This window comes from Sapajus apella, unplaced genomic scaffold (assembly GCF_009761245.1).
Source record: "Sapajus apella isolate SASKATOON/1434 unplaced genomic scaffold, GSC_monkey_1.0 scaffold22, whole genome shotgun sequence".
Taxonomy (NCBI): Eukaryota; Metazoa; Chordata; class Mammalia; order Primates; family Cebidae; genus Sapajus; species Sapajus apella.
Genome location: NW_022436962.1, coordinates 28668394 through 28689753, shown reverse-complemented (window position 1 = coordinate 28689753; position 21360 = coordinate 28668394). Strand labels below are relative to the sequence as shown.

Sequence of the window (21360 nt, the reverse complement as noted above, 5' to 3'; positions counted from 1 at the left end):
CCAGCTACTCGGGAGGCTGAGGTAGGAGAATAGCTTGAACCCGGGAGTCAGAGGTTGTAGGGAGCCGAAAATGGGCCATTGCACCCCAGCCAGGGAAAAATGAGTGAAACCCCGTTCAAAAAAAAAAAAAAAGAAAAAAAAGGTATCTGCAAAAAAGGCCCAGCCTGAAGATAACACTAATAATGTGGGCAGGGTGAACAAGAAGAAAACAGTGAATAACAGTCATTACTATTATTCTTTGTGAAGCCCACTACAAGGCAAGGGCAAGGATAGATCTAACTGTAGCTGATAAGAGGACAGCCTTTCAAATTTTGAATAAAATCCAAATGTTATCAGGAAAACATTTGAAACATAGATTTCATTCATGGGGTACCTCACTCTGATTGTCTGGTGTACCTGAAAGTATTAGTTAATGATCATATACTGCCATCTTAGTTAAGACATTTTTTAAAAATGTATCTGTGAGTACAGCATTATGTAATATAAACACTCCCTTTCTCCTTCTGGGACTCCCATTACGTTTGTATGGTTGATGGAACTCACAGATTTCTGAGGCTGTAAAAAAAATATTTCATTTTTTTCCTTCATTCTTTTTTTTTCTTTTCCTCAAACTGGATAATCTTACTTGACCTATTTTCAATTTTGCTTATTCTTTCTCCAGCCTGCTCAAATGTGCTGTTGAGCCCCACTAGATTTTTCATTTCAGTTATTGTATCTTTAACTCCAGAACATGTTTGATGATCTTGAAAATAATTTGTGTTTTTATTGACATTCCCTATTTTGTAAGACATCATTCTCATACTTTTATTTTTTTCTTTAGACACGGTTTCATTTATTTCTTTGAATATATTTAAAGTAGCTGACTTAAAGTCTTTGTTTAATAAGTCCAATGGCTGAGACATTATCTATGTTCCTACTGATCACATTTTTCCTCTATGCATGGACCATACTTCCTTGTGTCTTTGCATGTCTCATACTTTTTGTTGAAAACTGGACATTTTAAATAATATAATGTAGCATCTCTGGCAATCAGATTCTCCTCCCTCCCCAGGATTTGTAGTTATTGCTCCTTGTTGTCATTGTTGTTCTTTGTTTAGTGACTTTCCTAAATTAATTTGTAAAGTCATCCTGATGTTACTGCCCCATAGATAATATGTATATGAAATTCTCACATTTTGCACACCCCAAATACATTAGTTTACTTTAATAATTTCATCTTTCACTTATAAATGACACATCAAATATAGCCTTTAGTTATAATACTTAGAAAATCATTTCATATACTGGTTGCAATAGTTTCACATTAACACTAGATTATAAAGTGGAATCACTGAATATTCTATATGAGAAGTTGATTTATCACAGTTTTCAGATCTAGAGAAAAAGTCCTGAGGCATATTTGTAGAATAATAATTTTCATGTTCTACATTACCTAGCTGTGTTCAACAGCAAGATTCTTTTTGATTCCTTGACCATTTGGAGTATTAATTAAACATGGTTAAGGATAAAAACAGGCCAGGCACAGTGGCTCACACCTATAATTCCAGCACTTTGTGAGGCCAAGGCAGGTGGATCACCTGAGGTCAGGAGTTCAAGACCAGCCTGGCCAACATGGCAAAACCCTGTCTCTACTAAAAATACAAACAAAAAATGAGCCAGGTATGGTGGTACAAGCTGTAATCTCAGCTAACCTGGAGGCTGAGCTACTCTGGAGGCTGAGGCAGGAAAATCACTTGAACCCAGAAGGCAGAGGTTGCAGTGAGCTGAGATCATACCACTGTGCCCTAGCCTAGGCAACAGAGTGAGAGACTCTGCTAAAAAAAAAAAATATATATATATATATATATAATATATATATATATATATATATATGCACAAGAAGAAATGTTTTCAAGCAGGAAGATGCCAAAGCAACCGAGTCACAGCCTGGACACCTGCTCTCCACAGCCGTCTGGTGTGTCCACTCCACACCACAGGGGCTCTCAGAGAGTTTTGTCATAGTGGGAAAACAACTGCTTAAAAATTCTTTTATGGGCCAGGTAGCGTGGCTCATGCGTGTAATCCCAGCACTTTGGGATGCCGAAGCAGGTGGATGACCTGAGGTCAGGAATTTTAGACTGACCTGACTAAAATGGTGAAACTCCATCTCTACTAAAAATATAAAAGTAGACAGGTCTAGTGGTACATGCCTGTAATCTCAGCTACTTCAGCTACTTGGGAGGCTAAGGAAGGAGAATCACTTGAACCTCAGAATTGGAGAATGCAGTGAGCCAAGATCGTGCCATTGCACTCCAACCTGGTCAACAAAAGTGAAACTCCATCTCAAAAAAAATTATGCATAAACATAAAAAAGTAGGAGTCAAAATAGATTCCACTATTGCTTTGTTTTATTTTTTGAGACAGGGTCTCACTGCCACCCAGGCTGGAGTGCAGTGGCACAGTCATGGCTCACTGCAGCCTGAACCTCCTGGGCTTGAGCAATCCTCCTGTCGCAGCCTACGGAATAGCTGGGACTACGGACAAGCACTACCATGCCCATTATTTAATTTTTTTTTTTTTTTTGTCAAGACAGAGTCTTACTATGTTGCCCTGGGAGGTCTTGAATGCCTGGGTTCAAATGATCTGCCTGCATCTGCCTCCCAAAGTATAGGCATGAGCTACCAGGCCTGGCCCACTGTTGCTTTAAATACACAAATTTCCCATTGTATCTTTACAAACCAATATTTGGGAAATGTTAGATTATATGATCACTGGAATCCTCCTTCCTCTACAACTTTTTTCTATTTTTAAAAACTGTTGTCCATTTTAATTAATTGATTTCAATCTTTCATTGGGTAATAATACATTCACTTGAATATTTAAAAATCTATTTCAAAAAGATTTTGCAGTGAAAAGTCTTCCCTAATTCCATCCCTTTCCCACCCACTTCCCAAACCTCCTGCCCACAATTCCCTTGCCCTCCCACATAAACATCTCCTCTGTTACCAAGTTTCTTATCTCTTTTTAGTTTCTTTATACATAAACAAGAAAATACAAACCTATACTCATATTTTATACAAATGGCCTCACTGAGCACTGGGTTCTGCTTTTTTCATGTAGCAGTATAACTTGCAGCTCTTTCCAGATCAGTATGTGGAGAGCATCCTCATTCTTTTTCTCAGTATTACATTATATGGATGAACCATAATTTATTTAATCAGTCTCCTGTCCTGCAGACTGTTTCTATTATTTTGCTATTACAAACAGTGCTGCAGTGAATAATCCTGTCTGTTTTCAAAATGTGATTGACTTGGACCTAAGCGAGGCTGGATGAGAATGCTGAGAGTGGTGCAGTGCAGGGCCCAAAGTGCTCTTGCTGTGCTCAGAGACCTGACACGCATGACTCACTGGCTCCATGATTAGTCACATCCCTCACCCCTCAAACACTCAGTGGTGAAAACCCAGCACAAACAGATCATTTCTGAAGCCCCAGGAATGCACCATTGCAGGCCACAATCTGAGGAAGTCGCTAGATACAGGAAAATCCAACCCAGTCCTGCTAAGAGAATGACTGAGTTCAACTCTGTTGAACTAAGGCAAGACTAATTACTATAATTAGCTGACTGTACAATTAGAAGTGATTAAGCACATTACAGAAGAGGCTCAGCTCCCCACAACTGGAAAAATCCCAGCTCAGTCCATTAACAATGTCTTTGACTTTTCTGTTTTCATAGCTGATGCTTACAGCACATGTCTACCTTCTCAATAGGGCATTATTTTTTATTTGGCACACTGTAGCATATGGACATTACCCAAGTAGATCATAATCACTGGTTTAATTTTTCTATGCTTAAACTGAGATATAATTTATATATGGTAAAATGCACAGATCTAAGGTCTACAGTTCATAAATTTTTGCAAATGAAAATATCCTGTAACACCTTCATCAAAATGTAGAACAAATTGGCCGGGTTCAGTGGCTTACGCCTGTAATCCCAGCACTTTGGGTGGCTGAGGCAGGTGGATCACCTGAGGTCGAGAATTCAAGACCAACCTGACCAACATGGAGAAACCCTGTCTCTACTAAAAATACAAAAATTGGCTTGGTGTGGTGGTGCATACCTGTAATCCCAGCTACTCAAGAGGCTCAGGCAGGAGAATCTCTTGAAACCTGGAGGTGGAGGTTGTGGTGAGCCGAGATCACGCCATTGTACTTCAGCCTGGGCAACAAGAGCAAGACTCTGTCTCAAAAAAAAAAAAAAAATTAGCCGGACACGGTGGCTCACGCCTGTAATCCCAGCACTTTGGGAGGCCGAGGTGGGCGGATCACGAGGTCAAGAGATCGAGGCCATCCTGGTCAACATGGTAAAACCCCGTCTCTACTAAAAATACAAAAAATTAGCTGGGCATGGTGGTGCGTGCCTGTAATCCCAGCTACTCAGGAGGCTGAGGCAGGAGAATTGCCTGAACCCAGGAGGCAGAAGCTGCGGTGAGCCGAGATCGCGCCATTGCACTCCAGCCTGGGTGAAAAGAGTGAAACTCCATCTCAAAGAAAAAAAATATTAAAAATATAGAACAATTTTATCCCTCCAAAAAGTTCCTTCATGTCTCTTTCCAATCACTGCCCCCTAGCTCCCTCTCCACAGGCAACTATTCTAGGTTGATTCCATTAAGGGAAAATAGCTGCTTAAACAACATAAATTAGGAAGTAACCACTGAATTGAAAAAAAGCATATAGGCCTGGCGCCATGGCTCATGCCTGTAATCTAGCACTTTGGGAGGCTGAGGTGGGCAGATCACCTGAGGTCAGGAGTTCGAGACCAGCCTGGCCAACAAGGCGAAACCCCATCTCTACTAAAAATACAAAAAAATCAGCCTGGTGCACACCTGTAGTCCCAGCTACTCGGGAGGCTGAGGCAGGAGAATCACTTGAGTCCAAGAGGCAGAGATTGCAGTGAGCTAAGATCACACCACAGCACTCCAGCCTGGGTGACAGAGTGAGTGAGATTGACTCACAAAAAAAAAAAAAATAAATATATATATATATATATATATATATGTGTATAGTTCATTCTCCTGTTCTTAAATGTTCTAGTGTGGGGGGAAAGCTATCCTATTGCTGAATATGTATTTGACTTTGTTCTCCCTCAGACAGTCACTTGATACTTGTTTTTAATTCACATAAGGTTTGGAGTAACTTCCATATTTGGGCCTCAAGTTTACAAACTAGAGAAGCAGCAAACAGGCAAGAAGCTGCAAACCATGAGCCAAGCCTAACTCTGACAAATTGTTGCCCACTTCCTTGTGAGTATACAGAAGCAGGGTGAAGAGAGTGCAATTGTGAAGGGGAATTTAGAAACGAGAGTCACCACATGTCCAAAACAGAACGTGAGGCTCAGTTCAGAGCCTGCTGTGGGCAGGAAATGCCGTCAAGGCAGGGTCTAAGTGGCTGCAAGTAAAAGAATTTCAACTTCAAGGTGAGGATGAACCAAGGACCAGATTTTGCCAATGAACAAGAAGGTTAAATGTTAATATGAACTTTTGTAGTTTTTTTGGTTTTTTTTTTGAGATGGAGTTTCAATCTTGTTGCCCAGGCTGGAGTGCAATGGCACAATCTCAGCTTGCTGCAACCTTCACCTCCCAGGTTCAAGCAATTCTCCTGCCTCAGCCTCCTGAGTAGTTGGGATTACAGGCATGCACCAACATGCCTGGCTAACTTTGTATTTTTAGTAGAGACGGGGTTTTTCCATGTTGTTCAGGCTGGCTTCAAACTCGACCTCGTGATCTGTCTGCCTTGGCCTACCAGAGTGCTGGGATTACAGGCGTGAGCCACTGCACTTGGCCAATATGAAAATTTTTTCCTTTTTTTTTTTTTTTTGAGACAGAGTCTTGCTCTGTTGCCCAGACTGGAGTGCACTGGCATGATCTCGGCTCACTGCAATCTCTGCCGCCCGGGGTTCAAGTGATTCTCCTCCCTCTGCCACCCCACCCTGTCTCTACTAAAAATACAAAAATTAGCCGGGCATGATGATGAACTTTTAATAAAAGAGCACAGGAGGGTCTAGCTCCCTTGGATGAAATAAGCAATCCTGGAAGAAACTAAGAGGCGTGGACCTAAAAATCTGAGAACAGAAAGTCCCAGTGGTGTCTGAACTTTGGGTTTTATTTTCTTTCCTCTTTTCCTCACCAGTGAGAGAGATGTCAGTGTTCCTGGTCATGGTAAGGTATTTCAGATAGGTGCCTCCACCCCCACGAACCCCGGGGAGTGTGGCAAGGGAAGGGTACACAAGGGGGAAGCCCATGGTGGGGGTTGAGGGACAGACAACAAGAAAAATCTCCCTGCCTTCTGGTGCAGTTGGATCCCAGAGAAGAACAGAGGATAGGAATTCTGCATCCAGGGCTGGTTGTGGTGACTTACATCTGTAATCCCAGCACTTTGGGAGTGAGGATCACCTGAGGTCAGGAGTTCAAGACCAGCTTGGCCAACATGGTGAAACCCCATCTCTACTAAAAATACAAAAATCAGCCAGGCATGGTGGCAGGCGCCTGTAGTCCCAGGTACTCAGGGGGCTGAGGCAGGAGAATCACTTGAACCTGGGAGGCAGAGGTTACAGTGAGCTGGGATTGCACCACTGTGCTCCCTCAGAGTGAGACTCTGTCTCAAAGTAATAAATAAATAAATAAAGGAATTCTGCATCCACGTGGGTATCCCAAGCTATTTCTCATCCAAAGTCCTTGGGACAGTGAGTGACTTGGCAGGTAGGGAAGCTGTGAATTTAACTGAAGAGCAGAGCTCTGAGATCATGGCCCTGGACCCTGGGAAGGAACACTCATGACCAAGTTCAAAGTGACATGAGTAGGACTGTCCTCCCTGAGGAGCCACAGAGCCCTGGGAATGGGTGTTGGCTACTGGACTGACTAGAGACCAGTGGCCTCTGCCTGCATGTGAAAGTCAGGAATATGTAAAGCATTGGGTTGAACACAATTAAGGAGTCGGGGAGCCCCATGGAGGAGATACCAAATTTTCTACTAATCAGGTGAATGGAGGCTTGAGCCAGGTTTCTTTATGGGAGAAAATAAAGACATTGTCACCTTGTTCCCTGACTTTATTATCCTAGCTCCTTAGGTATTATCTGAACTCTGAGATTTCTTTGTATTGGGGAAACATTTCTTGCCTTAGCAGCAACTTCTAGAACTTGTGCTCCAACTTACCTGGGCCCTTTCTCCAACTCCCCCTTGGCTTTCTGCCTCTGGGTCTTTACTCTTAAAGCTCCCCACCTCCCATGCCCCTCCTTCTCCATAATCATTAAAATCCCACTCACTCTTTAAGACCTAATTCCCGCGTTATTTGCTATGCGACACCTCTCTGATCACCTCAGTCAGAAACAATCTGTCTCTCTCCTTTACATTTGCCATGTACTTTGTTTTTGCATTTATATGTGTCATTTTTACATTACACCTAATAATGTATTGTAGTTATTTGTCAGCTTGTCTTTTTGTACCTAATAGATTGTCAGCTGTGTATCGTTATATCTCTTATAGTGCCTTATACCTAGAAAGTACCCTTCAAAGCAAAAAAAAAAAAATGTTTAAATTGTTACCAAGGTGTGGTAGACGTTGGAATGTCTATCACCCTTCTCCTCCCCACTGTGTAGCCACCATCAATTTGAGTGGCACTGGTCTCACCCAGCTCCAGGGTTGGTGCCCTATATCAGTCTGTTCTCACGCTGCTAACCGAGACTAGGTAATTTATAAAGGAAAGAGGTTTAATGGACTCACAGTTCCACATGGCTGTGAAGGCCTCAAAATCATGGCAGAAGGCCTCCTAGGCCTCTAAGCCTGTGATGGGAGGGGCTGCCGTGAAGACCTCTGACATGCCCTGGAGACATTTTCTCCTTTGTCTTGGTGATTAACATTGGGCTCCTTGTTACTAAAAATTTCTGCAGCTGACTTGAATTTCTCCCCAGAAAATGGGTTTTTCTTTTCTATGGCATCGCCAAGATGCACATTTTCCAAACTTTATGCTCTGCTTTCTCCTGAATATTTTGCCACTTAGAAATTTCTTCTGCCAGATATACCCCAAATCATCTCTCTCAAGTTCAAAGTTCCACAGCTCTCTAGGACAAGGACAAAATGCCACCAGCCTCAAAGAAGAAAAAAAAAAAAAATGCCACCAGCCTCTTAGCATAGCAGGAGTGACCTTTACTCCAGTTCCCAACAAGTTCCTCATCTCCGTCTCAGCCTGGATGAGGCTGATAGTGATATGACCACCTCAGTCTCAATGTTATTGTCCATATCTCTATCAGCATTTTGGTCAAAGCTATTCAACAAGTCTCTAGGAAGTTTCAAGCCCTTCAAACTGTTCCAACATCTGCCTGTTAACCAGTTCCAAAGTCACTTCCACATTTTTGGGTATCTTTACAGCAGCACCCCACTATCAGTACCAATTTACTATATTAGTCTGTTCTCATGCTGCTACTAAAGACATACCCGAGATTGGGTAATTTATAAAGGAAAGAGGTTTAGCTGATTCACAGCTCCACATGGCTTGGGAGGCCTCACAATCGTGGCAGAAGGTGAATGAGGAGCAAAGTCACATCTTACATGGTGGCAGGCAAGAGAGCTTGTGCATGGGAACTCCCCTTTATAAAACCATCAGATCTCACGAGAATTATTCACTATCACAAGAACAGCATGGGAAAGCTCCCCCACCCACCCCATGATTCAATTACCTCCCACCAGCTCCCTCCCATGCCACGTGGGGAAGTATGGGAGCTACAACTCAAGATGAGATTTGGGTGGGGACACAGCCAAACCATATCATGTCCCCTGGTATAAGTCAATCCCAACTCACTTGATAAAGTGATAGGTTTTTCAGCCTGAGCCAACCAGCACATGGCACATCCTCAATGACTGGTCCTGGGATGGTCCAATCAGAAGGAAGCTCAGGACTTCTATGCAATGACTGTAGGAAACAATAGCTCCTCTCTCCTTAGAAAAGTTGTTGTTGGCTGAGTTGCTCTTCACAGACATCTTGCCACCATGAATGAGCCAGCCTGAAAAGGAATCTGGCCACAAAAGGGCAGGGCAGAGAGAATTAGAGAGAAATGGTGCGGGAGCCCTGATTGAAACTTACTAGAAGGCTGCCCTAACATTTAACATATCAGCCATGTGAACTAATATATCCTCTTCATGGCTTCTTTACTTACAAGCAAAGGTATCTTAACCAGTGCATTGGGAGTGCAGCATTATGGTGAGCATTGTGGGTTCATACATTGCACATGCACACGTGTGCACACACTTGTACACACACACACGACCTGAATCTTACTAGAGAGGAAAAAAACAAATCTCCAATTCCTGGGATAGTTGCAACATTGATTTTACAAAATTTCACACTGTAAGGCTTTTGGTAACAATTACCAATACATGGAACTAATGTCTTTGGATAATTTGTCATTGTTCTGTACTAAAAACAATTTGTAAGTTTAACCTGAATTCTTAAGAGTATCTCAAACTCTGGCAAGTGGTGATTAATTATAAAAAGTTTTTTCTGACATGTGGCATGAACCTGACAGCATCAGGTTATGAGGAGATGGGGGCTGTGGTGACTTGTGGGATCAGGAATTTCAACCTAGAGAACCGAGCAGAACGGGAAATCAGCAAGATGAAGCCCTCTCCCGCTGCAGGCACCCCTCTACCAGCAGCCTCCTGTGAGAGCAGATTAGCATCTATCCAGAAATTAAGGGAGAGATTGCCCGTAAAGGTGACAAGCTACTATCATTTCTAAAAGGTATGTATGTTGATTCCAAAGATCCTGTGTCTTCTGTGCAGGTAAAAGCTGCTGAAACATGTCAAGAGCCAAAGGAATTCAGATTGCTGAAAGGCCATCACTTTGATATGATAAATATTAAGAGCATTCCCAAAGGCAAAATTTCCATTGTAGAAAAATTGACACTTCTCAATAACCATAAGCTTTATCCAGAAACATGGACTGCTGAGAAAACAGCGCAAGAATACCATCTAGAACAGAAAGATGTGAATTCCCTTCTTAAATACTTTGTTACTTTTGAAGTCAACATCTTCCCTCCTGAAGACAAGAAAGCAATACAATCAAAATGAAGAAAGGCACAAAAATGTCCTCTGTGTACTCCTTACCCCTCATCCTGTATATTTTCTCATTTTTATTAAATTATGTTAATTTACCAAGTGTTTAATGCTCTCATTGTGAGAGCATGCTATTAATATTTATTGAGCTCCCTGACTTTTCAAGATTGCCATCGAATGTATTTTGTTTTCTTTTAATTTGGTTTCGGCATATTTCATACGTACATGTCAGCATGACTAATCAGCACATCTGCACCTTTAAATAAAAGAGTTAATTTGTTATTTTAGGCACATCAAACCCACTTTTAAATGGTCATATGACCCCTTGGGAAATGTCCTGAATCCCTCATTTAAGTTTTACTTTCCAAGTTTGATGTTTAGTTCATTCTTCATATGTGATAGTGAAAGTAAAAGCTTTCCTGACTCTTAAGACTGATATTTTCTTGTTAGGGAAAGAGACTTGATAGCAAAGTAGACTAACAGTGTTTCTCAAATAAAGGCACACAGGAGAAAATAATAAATCAATAGAATCTAACTAAAATTACTACTCCAGGGAATAAAAAGTATTGAGGATTTATTTTATTTTGAATTGGCTTTAAGTATGGAATAATTGTCTTTACAGTTATAAAAAGTAATTAGTGGTGTTTACAAAATGTTGGGAATTTGTAACATTCCCTTTGACAAACAAATAGGTAAGTCCCATTGGCCTTCAGAGAGGCAGGCAGCAGTAGAAACTTTTGAAAAAGTAACATTTCTCTAGATTTAACATGGAAATAGAAAAATTTTAAGATTAAATCAAAAAACCATGGTAAATGAAATTTGGTGATTACATATAGTTTTGGATGTTAACACTAGTTGAGAGAGGAGAGGAAAAATAGCAAGTAAAAGCAGAGAACAGGATCATTGGAAGGGACCTGAGAAATCACTGCTTCATCTGTTTCAGCAAACTTACTAGCATGGCATGTACTGGTACTAGGATCTTGAGTGAGAGTGTGTGAGTTTAGCTCTGCCTAATATATTACTACTTGTGGGATCTTTGGAAGACTATATCCTCTTTGAGATTGAATTTCTTCTCTAAAATGAGCATAATGCTACCTTACTTAAATTTAAGGGTTATCATAAAGATCAGTGAAATAGTAAAGGACTACAAAGGACCAAGCAAATATGAATTATTTTTTACAGTGGAGAAACAAGAATATATGACCTAAGGTTTCTGTACTATATGACCTAAGCCCGCCCAGAATTTAGTTTTTCAAATCCTAGTAGTGTGTTTTTTCTGTTGTGCCAAAAAGTGGCACACATCAGAGAAGAGAAAAGGTGTGAATTGTGGGTATATTGGAGTTATCAGTGTGCTGAGGGAAGATAGGCATCATTACTCCCAGAGATGCCCTGGAAATGATATAAAAGATGCTGAACAATTCAACATGATGACGGAATGAGGCATTTGAAGTAATGCTGAGAACAGAAAAATGGACAAGTGGAAAATTTGTAAGCATGTCTTTGAGTGTATATTTGTTATGTGAACAAACTACCTAGTTTATTTTTAGTTCAGTACAATAATTGTTTTAAGAAAACATGAAATAGCTACTCAATATAAAAAACATTTTAAAACTCCTGTAAAAAAACTATTTTTCTTAAAAAAAACTTATTGTTTGTGACCTCTTTATTAGTATTTAAAATAATGAAATCCACTTTTACCTTAATGCAAAGTTCATATTTTCAACATTTTCCTGAGAAGGTGAAATGAGGTTCTAATAATTGGAAGGTGATATTGACTTTTCTTGACTGGTTCCATGCCTTGGCCTTATTTACAATTTTGTTTCAAGATTTTCCAACCTGTTTGTTTACTTGCTTCTTTGGCAAGAGTCTTTTCTCTAGGGGCCTAGCGTCTTATAAGCTTGGACTCAGTCTTGTGCCTCTTTCATAACCCACGTCCTGCCCATGCCATGCCGAGTGCAAGAGCTTACCAAGAGCTAGTGGATAGCCCATGGAAATTTCCACAGCAGCTGCTCAGCCCCAGTCCCCCCTCCCCAACTGGGACCTGGCCTGCAAGCCTTACCAGCCCAAGGACACTGGGCCTGGCTCTGGGTCAGGCTCTAGGTCTATTTATGACTTTTTATCTCAGGCTTTGCACTTTGGCACTCTGCACTCAGGAAACCTCCTCCCGTCCTCACCAGTCAACACACAAACACACATCCTTATCTGGACAAGAGGAGAACGGTAGGTCAGATCCACAGACTCTTTCTCCACAGCTGCCCAGACGGCCCCAATGTCTCACCACCTTTAGTTCATCCTGGTTTGAGGAGTAAATCTTTCATGGGAACAAAGATTTAGGCCTTCTGCCATTAGATAAAATATTTTTATGACCAATGATGAACTTACTAATGAACTTATTTCTCACATGCTTCCCCTTATTAGGAAAAAACTGTCTCCAAGGTAGTAGGAACCTCACTCCCCCAATATGTACCCCTGAGCTCAGCTCTTTGACAGAATGAGCCACTGATAAAACCAACAGCCCCTGCAGGAGCTGCTCAAGGAAGAGCTGAGTCCTTGAGGGCCCAGGAGCACCTGGTACCCGAGGAGGAGGGTGAGGAGCTACCCTGCTCACTGCACCCTCTTCACAGGCAAGGACTGAGGACACAAGGAATAGGAGCCAGAGAACCTGAGAACAAGAGCAGAGCGTCCCTCAGGCACACTGTGTAATCTTTCCAGTCTCAGTGTTGGAACGGGCCAAATTCCTGACCTAACTACTTAATTTCTTATTTTTGTGGTAGTAATAGTAGTAGTATTTCACTAGTGGCCATGTTTATTACATAATTTGGATGTCAATGGGAGCCTCCCTAGATAAGATTGGTTCAAACTTCTATTCTTCATCCTTTGGAAGTCTAAATTCCTTCTCAAAAGTTTGGCAAGTTCTCAGGAGGCAGGCCAGGGCAGAAGGTGGGCAGAGGCTCACACGTATAGTCACCGCTGGTTCTCAGCCCCTGCATCTGGAGAATTCAGCTTGTGGACTGTCTCAGCATCTGTGTGCTGTCCGTGTCTGGGACCTTGATCATGTCTATGGGTCCCTGTTTGGGCACCAGCTGTGGCAAGTGTCACATCGGGTCACCTCACATGGGGTCCCCCACACGGGGTACCACCTGTGACCTTGTTCACATGGGGGTCACCACCTGAGACATTGACACCACCTGTGGAGGTCTGTCCTGCAGACCCTCACTCAAAGACGGATGAATAAATGCACTCTCACACCTGATTCAGTGATTCAGGTGGGTTAGGGACGGTCGTCAGCTGCTTACAGAGGGCAATGGCAGCCAATTGACCAAGACTCCCTCTCCATCCTCACATTTATTCAGTATAAATTTTTTAACAGAGGTTTTTAACTAACATGCTTGTGGATAATTAACATGGTTGAAAGAGTGGTTTTACTAATGATAAAAGCTTTTGGTTCCAGGGCCCAGAGTAAACACTGTTAACAGGCAATTCCCCTTTGACATCTCCCTGAGAGGGCCATCAGCACAAAGTTTACATCAGCAAACACAATAGAGTAGAGACAAAGGAATGTGGGGTAAACAGACTTAGCTGGGGAAACTTTATTGTTCTTTTACCCTATGACTTAAAATTCTAACACTGGCTGCCGTCAGCCTGTTCCATCAGAACTTTTGGCCTTCCAAAAGGTTTGAGACTATAATCTTCTAACTTTCCCTAATATTTTGCCAGCCACCCAAGTGAACCCCAACGCCTGTCCAGCCTAGTACCAACCCCTCAAAGGAGTGGAGATCTATGCAACAACTTTGAATGAAATATTAGACACCACTGTTCTCAAAAGCTCTTGAGCCATCCGGTCCCATGAGGATTTTAGGCTGGTTCCTCTTATGGAGTGGTCCAGCCTGCTCTCCTCATTCTCCCTTCTCTCCTCCTTACTCCTTCCCTTTGGTATTGCTTCCAGAACTCCAAATCCTTCCGCCTTTATTCTGTAGAGTCATTTATTTCTCTACCATTCCTGCTACCGAACTCAGCCATTTAAACCTACCAAGTAGCAGAGAAGGATGTTCCATTCAGCAAGATCTACCTTCATTACATACCAGACAACTGTGGCTATGAATGTTTTTTTTCTCCATTCTATTAAAATTTCAAATACCATTTCTATCAAATTCTTACCCAAATGAAAATTCCGTTTCTCAGAAAGCAGAGAAAATCATGAAGAGAAGCACCATTTTGGATCTAATTCTGCACGGGTAGGGGAAACTGTAAGATGAGAGTGAGAGAAAGCTCCCTGTCATCCAGGAGCCTGGGGCAGCTTGACTCTGAACCAGGAGTTCAGAAGGAAAGACCCAGGTATTTGGAGAAAAATTAGGCATGCTTGATCTCATGATCTGAGATAAAGGAAGGACAGCTCAAGCAGAAGCAATGAAGTTATAACTGCAAATGAGCCCAGAGTGGCCAAAGAGAAAACAGGTCCACAGTCAAACACAACTGTCGAGGGTGAGTGGGTCATCAGGGTACTCCTCCTCCACGCTGCCTGACAAAAGCTCTGGCCTCTTCATCATGTGACTTCCAAGGTCTCCCTGGGTGTGATCTCCATTTCATGCAGGGGTCTTAATGGCCAGGCCGACAGAGGCACACATTACTACTGACCATGCTTTGCTGGCTGGACCTCAATGATATGGCCACATCTGGCTGCAGGGGAGTCTGGAGATGTCCCCCAGCTGTGTGCCTGGGAAGTAGAGCAGAGCATGAATTTTGCCCAGCGACTGACACTCTCTGCCACATACTCCTTTGGTTTCCCTTATTAAAGAGAATTATGATCAGGGTGGAAACTTGAAGAGCACTATTGGAAAGGGAACTTGAAGCTCCAAGTACAGAAGGAGGCAGTAAGATGTACTTTGCTGCCCCAGAACAGCTCAGGTCTTCTGACCTGTATATATCATATTCAAGGGTACTGAGGGAGCTCACAGATCAGAGACTTCATTTTTAAGGAAACTTCATCAACAGAAATATTTCTGGAAGACTGATGAGGCAGGCAATGTCTTCCTGATTTTCAAAAGGGCTAAGAAATTAGAATGTAAAAGTATATAAAGGTGAACTTGACATTAATATGGGATGAGTGGCTGAAAGAGAGGATGAAATGGATGGCCTTGAATATTCAGAAGGGAAAGAATTGGCCACAAAGAACCAGCATGTGGTCCAGGATAATCTTATTTCCTCTTTCAGAAGAGTTAGCCTTAACAATGTTCACATTCTTAGATTTAATAATACACCTTCAGGAAGTATTATTAAATTTTGCACAAGAAGATGTTCAGCACAGTTTATTTGTAATAGCAAAAACTTAGATGCAAGCTGAAAGTAGAGCAACAGGGGAATGGCTATGGAGATTATTAACCACTGATACAATGAGTTCATACAGCCTTCAAGATTGTTTTCAAAGAGTATTTAATAATGTGAGAAATATTTGTAAAATACTCTTAAAAATTTAAAAATAGTAAAGAAAATGTAAAAAGCAAAAAATTTTAAACAGCACTACCATATAATCCAGCAATCCCACTGCTATAATATATACATACACAAATAAAAGAAAATCAGTATGTTAAAGAGGTATCTGCACTCCCATGTTCATTCCAGCATTATTCACAATGGTCAAAACAATGCAATCAACTTAAGTGTTCATCAGTGCATGAATGGATAAAGAAATTGTGGTATATATACACAGTGGAATGCTATCCAGCCTTAGAAAAGAAGGAAATCCTGTCATCTGCAAGAACGTGGATGAACCTGGAGGCATTATATTAAGTGAAATAAGCCAGGCACAGAAAGACAGATACTGCATGATCTTACTTACACATTGAATCTGAAAAAGTTGAACTTGTACAGGAGGCTGAGGCAGGAGAATCACTTGAACTTGGGAGGCAGAGGTTGCAGTGAGCCAAGATCACGCCATTGCACTCCAGCCTGGGCAACGAGAGTGAGATTCCATCTCAAAAAAAAAAAAAAAAGTTGAACTCATAGAAACAGAGAGTACAATGGTGGTTGCCAGGGACTGGGAGGCAGGGGTTGGAAAGGTTTAGTCAAAGGATACAAATTTCAGTTAGATAAGAGGGTTAAGTTCAAGAGATCTATTGTACAACATGGTGTTGTTGATGAAAAGCGTCAAATTCTGTAAAATATTTGAAGAGATTTATCCTGAGCCAAATATGAGTGACCATGGCCCATGACATAGCCCTCAGGAGACCCTCAGAACATGTGGCCAGGGTGGTTGGGGCACAGCCTAGTGTTATACATTTTAGAGAGACATGAGACACCAAAACATATAAGATATACATGGATCTGGTCCAGAAAGGTGGGACAACTTCAAGCGGGGGACTTCCAGGGTATAGGTAGAATTTAAATTTTTGATTGGCAATTGGTTGAGTGATTATGAATAGAAAGGAATGTCTGGATTATGATAAGGGGTTGTGGAGACCAAAGTTTGATCATGCAGGTGAAGCCTTCAGGTAGCAGGCTTTGGAGAGAAGAGATTGTAAATGTTTCTTAGCAGACTTAAGGTCTGTATTGACGTTAAATGCTGGTCGGCTTCTCCTGAAATCCCAAAGGGAAGACAGTCTAATGAGGCATGTCCGACCCTCTTTTCCCATCATGGCCTGAACCAGTTTTTTAGGCTAACTTTGGAATGCCCTAGCTGGGAGGAGGGATCCTTTCAAATGGTTGCAGGGCCTTAGAATTTTATTTTTGGTTTATATAACTATAGTTAATAACAATTTATTGTATTCTTGAAAATTGCTGAGTAGGTTTTAAGTGTTCTTACCACAAAAAATGATATACATGTGAAGTAATGTGTGTGCTTATTAACTTGATTTGGCCATTCCACAGTGTATACATACTTGAAAACAACACGCTGTACATGGTAAAGAAATACATTTTTGTCAATTAAAACCTTTTTTTAAGGATTTTTGAAAATTAAAAAAAAAACAATATAAGTAACAGAGAAGGTATGATTTCAGTGATGTGAAAAATACCAACAGAGAAAAAAGCTGAAAAAAAAAATGCTGAAATGTTAACAATAGTTATCTCAAGATGGCAGAATTTTGGTCATTGCTAATTTCCTCTAGGTCCTTTCCTGCATTTTGCCACAGTAGGCATGTATTATTTCTACAAATAGAAAAAAAAAACAAACCCTGTTTTCTAGGAAAACAAATCATGAGGCTGGTAGAGCAGGGCAGTGCCACACACTCTAGGCCATCTTGCTTTTTACAAGGCACTTGATGAAATCCTTCACTGATACTTACATGTGCTGGTGGAAAAAATCGTGCACCAAGTTATTATAAATACAGGTGGTTGATAATCCTTCAATGACCATCCCCAGTCCAGAGTTTGGACTCCAGTGACAGAAGCAGCTCCCTGTTCTACTTAATATTTTTACCTGCATTTCAGGTGAACGTCTAGAGCTATAACACTATCCAGTGTGACATCTATTAGCCATATGGGGCTATTTAAAGTAATTAAAATTAAAGACAATTTAAAATTCAGTTCTCAGTTGCACGAGCCTCATTTCAAGTGCTCAAAAACTGCATGTGGCTAGTGGGTACCATATTGGACAGCACAGATCTGGTACATGTCCATCTTCATAGAACCTCCTGTTGGAAAGTGCTGCTCTGGGGCAGGCTGAGGGAGAATGATCACCACTCCTAGATGATCCACACAGGCTGGAACAACAAGCCAGACCTAAACAGATGAACTTGAACAGATGTTAAGTATAGTATCCTGTCATGTGGGCTCCAAAGTATAACTGCTGATGTATAGCAGAATTGTAGGAGAAAATTAATTTGGGTTGGAGACAAGCGCCATATGTATATACAGGGTAATACAACCACCCAAAATAAATGAGATCCTGGGCTGAACTAGTGAAGTATAATGTTCAGAACAAGGAAAGTAATAGTTCCAAGCTACGTTGGTCAAACCACATTGAGAATTCAAGTGTTTTTCTTGCAGTGGTATTTTCAGAACTAGAATTGGCTATAATGAAACTGTTAAAATGGAAAGCACTATTTGCGTCACTAGGAACTGCTGTTGGTTACAGATTGTAGTTAGGAGCAATCACAGTGTGTGGGGGGGAAAGCTGCTGTGAGTAGCCCAGCTACTTGGTTTTAGTGGCTTTGTGCTTTGTTTACTAAACACGGGAGACAATTAGTCATAAAAGTAATAAAAGTAGTGCTACTGGTGAGAAACTGTTAACAATGTGCTGCTATGGACATAAAAAAATTTAGTTCTGCCAGATGCAGTGGCTCACGCCTGTAATCCCAGCACTTTGGGAAGCCGAGGTGGGCTGATCATGAGGTCAGAAGTTTGAGACCAGCCTGACCAACAGGGTGAAACCGTGTCTCTACTAAAAAAGCAAAAATTAGCCTGGTGTGGTGGCAGGCACCTGTAATCCCAGCTACTCAGGAGGCTGAGGCATAAGAATCGCTTGAACCTGGGAGGCAGAGGTTGTGGTAAGCTGAAGTTGTGCCATTGCACTCCAGCCTGGGTGACAGAGCAAGACTCTATCTCAAAAAAATAAAAATAGTTCTTATATGTTTTTATAATGTGTGACTTCCCAAAAATGCAAATATCATACCATAAGAGAGCAGAGAGCAGACAGAATTGTGTTCAGTTTCGAGTTGTTTAGTCCAAATGAAATGCTGAAGTATTTGAGCAAGTCAAGAGAAAAAGGAGGCCAGGTGAGGTGGCTCACACCTGTAATCCCGCACTTTGGGAGGCCGAGGCGGAAGGATCACCTGAGGTTGGGAGCTCAAGACCAGTCTGACCAACATGGAAAAACTCCCTCTCTACTAAAAATACAAAAATTAGCCAGGTGTGGTGGTGCATGCCTGTAATCCCAGCTACTCAGCAGGCTGAAGCAGGAGAATCACTTGAACCCAAGAGGCGGAGATTGTGGTCAGCTGAAATCGCGCCATTACACTCCAGCCTGGGCAACAAGAGTGAAACTCCATCTCAAAAAAAAGGAGAGAGAGAAAGGAACAGAATAAACACAACTCCAGAAACAATGACAAATAAAGGATATTTAGAATTGAAACTAAATATATGTTTCACCATATATTTATGTGCACCCTGGAGAAAGCGATTGGAACTAGAATTGGATTTCAACTCAATACAAGGAAGGACTGTCCAAAGTCAGGGGTGATGCAGTAGGCTGTGGAAACTGTACAGGGTGATGGCAAAGCTGAATTCCAGAGCCAAGCCAACCTGACTTTGCATGCTGATGATTTCTTGGTATGTAACCTTGGACGAGTTACTTAGCTCTTCTAAGCCTACGTTTTCATCTGTAAAACACGGTATCGCTACTTCTTAGTGTTATGAATAGAGTGAGATAATACATGCCGTGTGCATATCATAGTGCCTGGCATAGAGCAAACCCTCCATAAATGTTATCTAGCATCTGTTATGATTCTCAATGATGGTTAATGGTGATTGAGCTCTGTCTACCAGCAACCTGGAAGTTAAAAAGTGATGTGTGGGCCAAGCACAGTGGCTCATGCCTGTAACCCCAGCACTTCAGGAGGCCGAGGCAGAAGGATCACCTGAGGTCAGGAGTTTGAGAACAGCCTAACCAATATGGAGAAACCCCGCCTCTACTAAAAACACAAAATTAGCTGGACGTGGTGGTACATGCCTGTAATCCCAGCTACTCAGGAGGCTGAGGCAGGAGAATCGCTTGAACCTAGGAGGCAGAGGTTGCGATAAGCCAAGATCGTGCCATTGGGCAGCAAGAGCAAAATTCAATCTCAAAAAAGAAAAAAAATGTGATGTGTGAATAGAGTTCTACAGTCAAATTCATTTGATAAAGATTGGAATAATCAAAGTTCAACAGGTTTGTTTACTGTACGGCTTCTCGGAGACTTTAATATACAACCCATCATACTGGGCCACGGAACTCTTTTTCACAGAACATCTTGAGGGAAGTGAGTGTTTTGAACACACTTTGGAAAACGCTGAATTACAGGACTTCTGAAATTCTTTCTTACTTTAACTTTGAAAAAGCTGTAAATTTCAAATGCAGTGATGTTTATAACTGGTGTTTATTGAGCACTTACTATGAGCCAGGTATTGAATTAAACACTTTAGAAACCTAATGTCATATTCTCTCAGCAACTCTGTAATATTATTATCTTCTTTCTACAGTTGAAAAACTTGAGACTCAGAGAGGGTAAGCAACTTGCCCAAGGTTACACAGCTAATACATGGTGGAACCAGCAATGTTACCTTGCCTATCCTTCCAAAGCCCTGCACTTCTTAGCCAGTAGGCCACAGTTTATCAGGGACTGCTGATTTTTTATGTATCATTGCATTAACTCAATGCAGTGATGAATATTTGGGGGGTAAAACGAAAGTGAAGTTGGCCTTATAATAAAGGTGAAAGAGCACAGACCAGGAGCCGCGAGGGTTGGACTTGAACCCTTGTGTTGTGATTTCAGAGCTCATGCCCTTTCTAGTGACTAGCATTGAGCCAGCTCCTTCATGCCAGGCTGCTTTAAGATTGTTGGGAGAAGTCGTAGGGGCCTTTGACTAACAGTACATAGAGATTATGTCTATGTTAAATGACTGCAGAACTTTGCTTTCCATTGCTTGAGATGTCCATGACTGTTCTGATTTTAAAAAAATAAGGCCCTAGTTTTGGGGAAAACTTCACATATGCCCTTTATTTCCACCTTAATCCAAGGCTAGTTAAAACGTACCTCCTCTCCCTTTCCCACTTTACTGCATGCTCCTGTGCATTAAATATTCTAGGGTGCTCTTTCCCTGCAGGCAATGGCAGTAAGGACTAACCCTTCCAGGTTAAAGCTCAGGATCTGGAAGATGAAATTCTGTGCTCAGCTCTGCACAACACAGAGGTAATAATGTTCATTCACTTGTTTGCCTAGATCTTGAGACTCTGGAAGATCTTAACAGTCAGAGGTCCTCCCATTGCAATGGTCCCCTTTTCTTCCCCTTCCCATCCTTGCAATAATCCTTTTGAATAAAGTCTCTCCTTACTAAATCCAGTTTCTAAAATTTAATTTTTGTAGAGACAGTGTCTCGCTCTGTCACCCAGGCTGGAGTGCAGTGGCATAATCATAGCTCACTGCAACCTCAAATTCCTGGGCTCAAGCAATCCTCCCACCTCAACTGGGGCTACATGGATGCATCAGCATGCCTAGCTAATTTTTTTTTTAATTTTTGTCGAGACGGGGTCTTGCCATGTTGCCCAGGCTGGTCTGGAACTCCTGGCCTCAAGTGATCATC

General features: G+C 41.7%; 1 pseudogene across 1 annotated transcript; it reads left to right on the top strand.

Moving 5' to 3' along the window:
* Positions 1 to 9551: 9551 nt before the first annotated feature.
* Positions 9552 to 10182, top strand: LOC116559053 (annotated as a pseudogene). The gene has a single exon (XR_004272283.1). The product of XR_004272283.1 is annotated as an NADH dehydrogenase [ubiquinone] 1 alpha subcomplex assembly factor 4-like (transcript).
* Positions 10183 to 21360: the final 11178 nt, after the last annotated feature.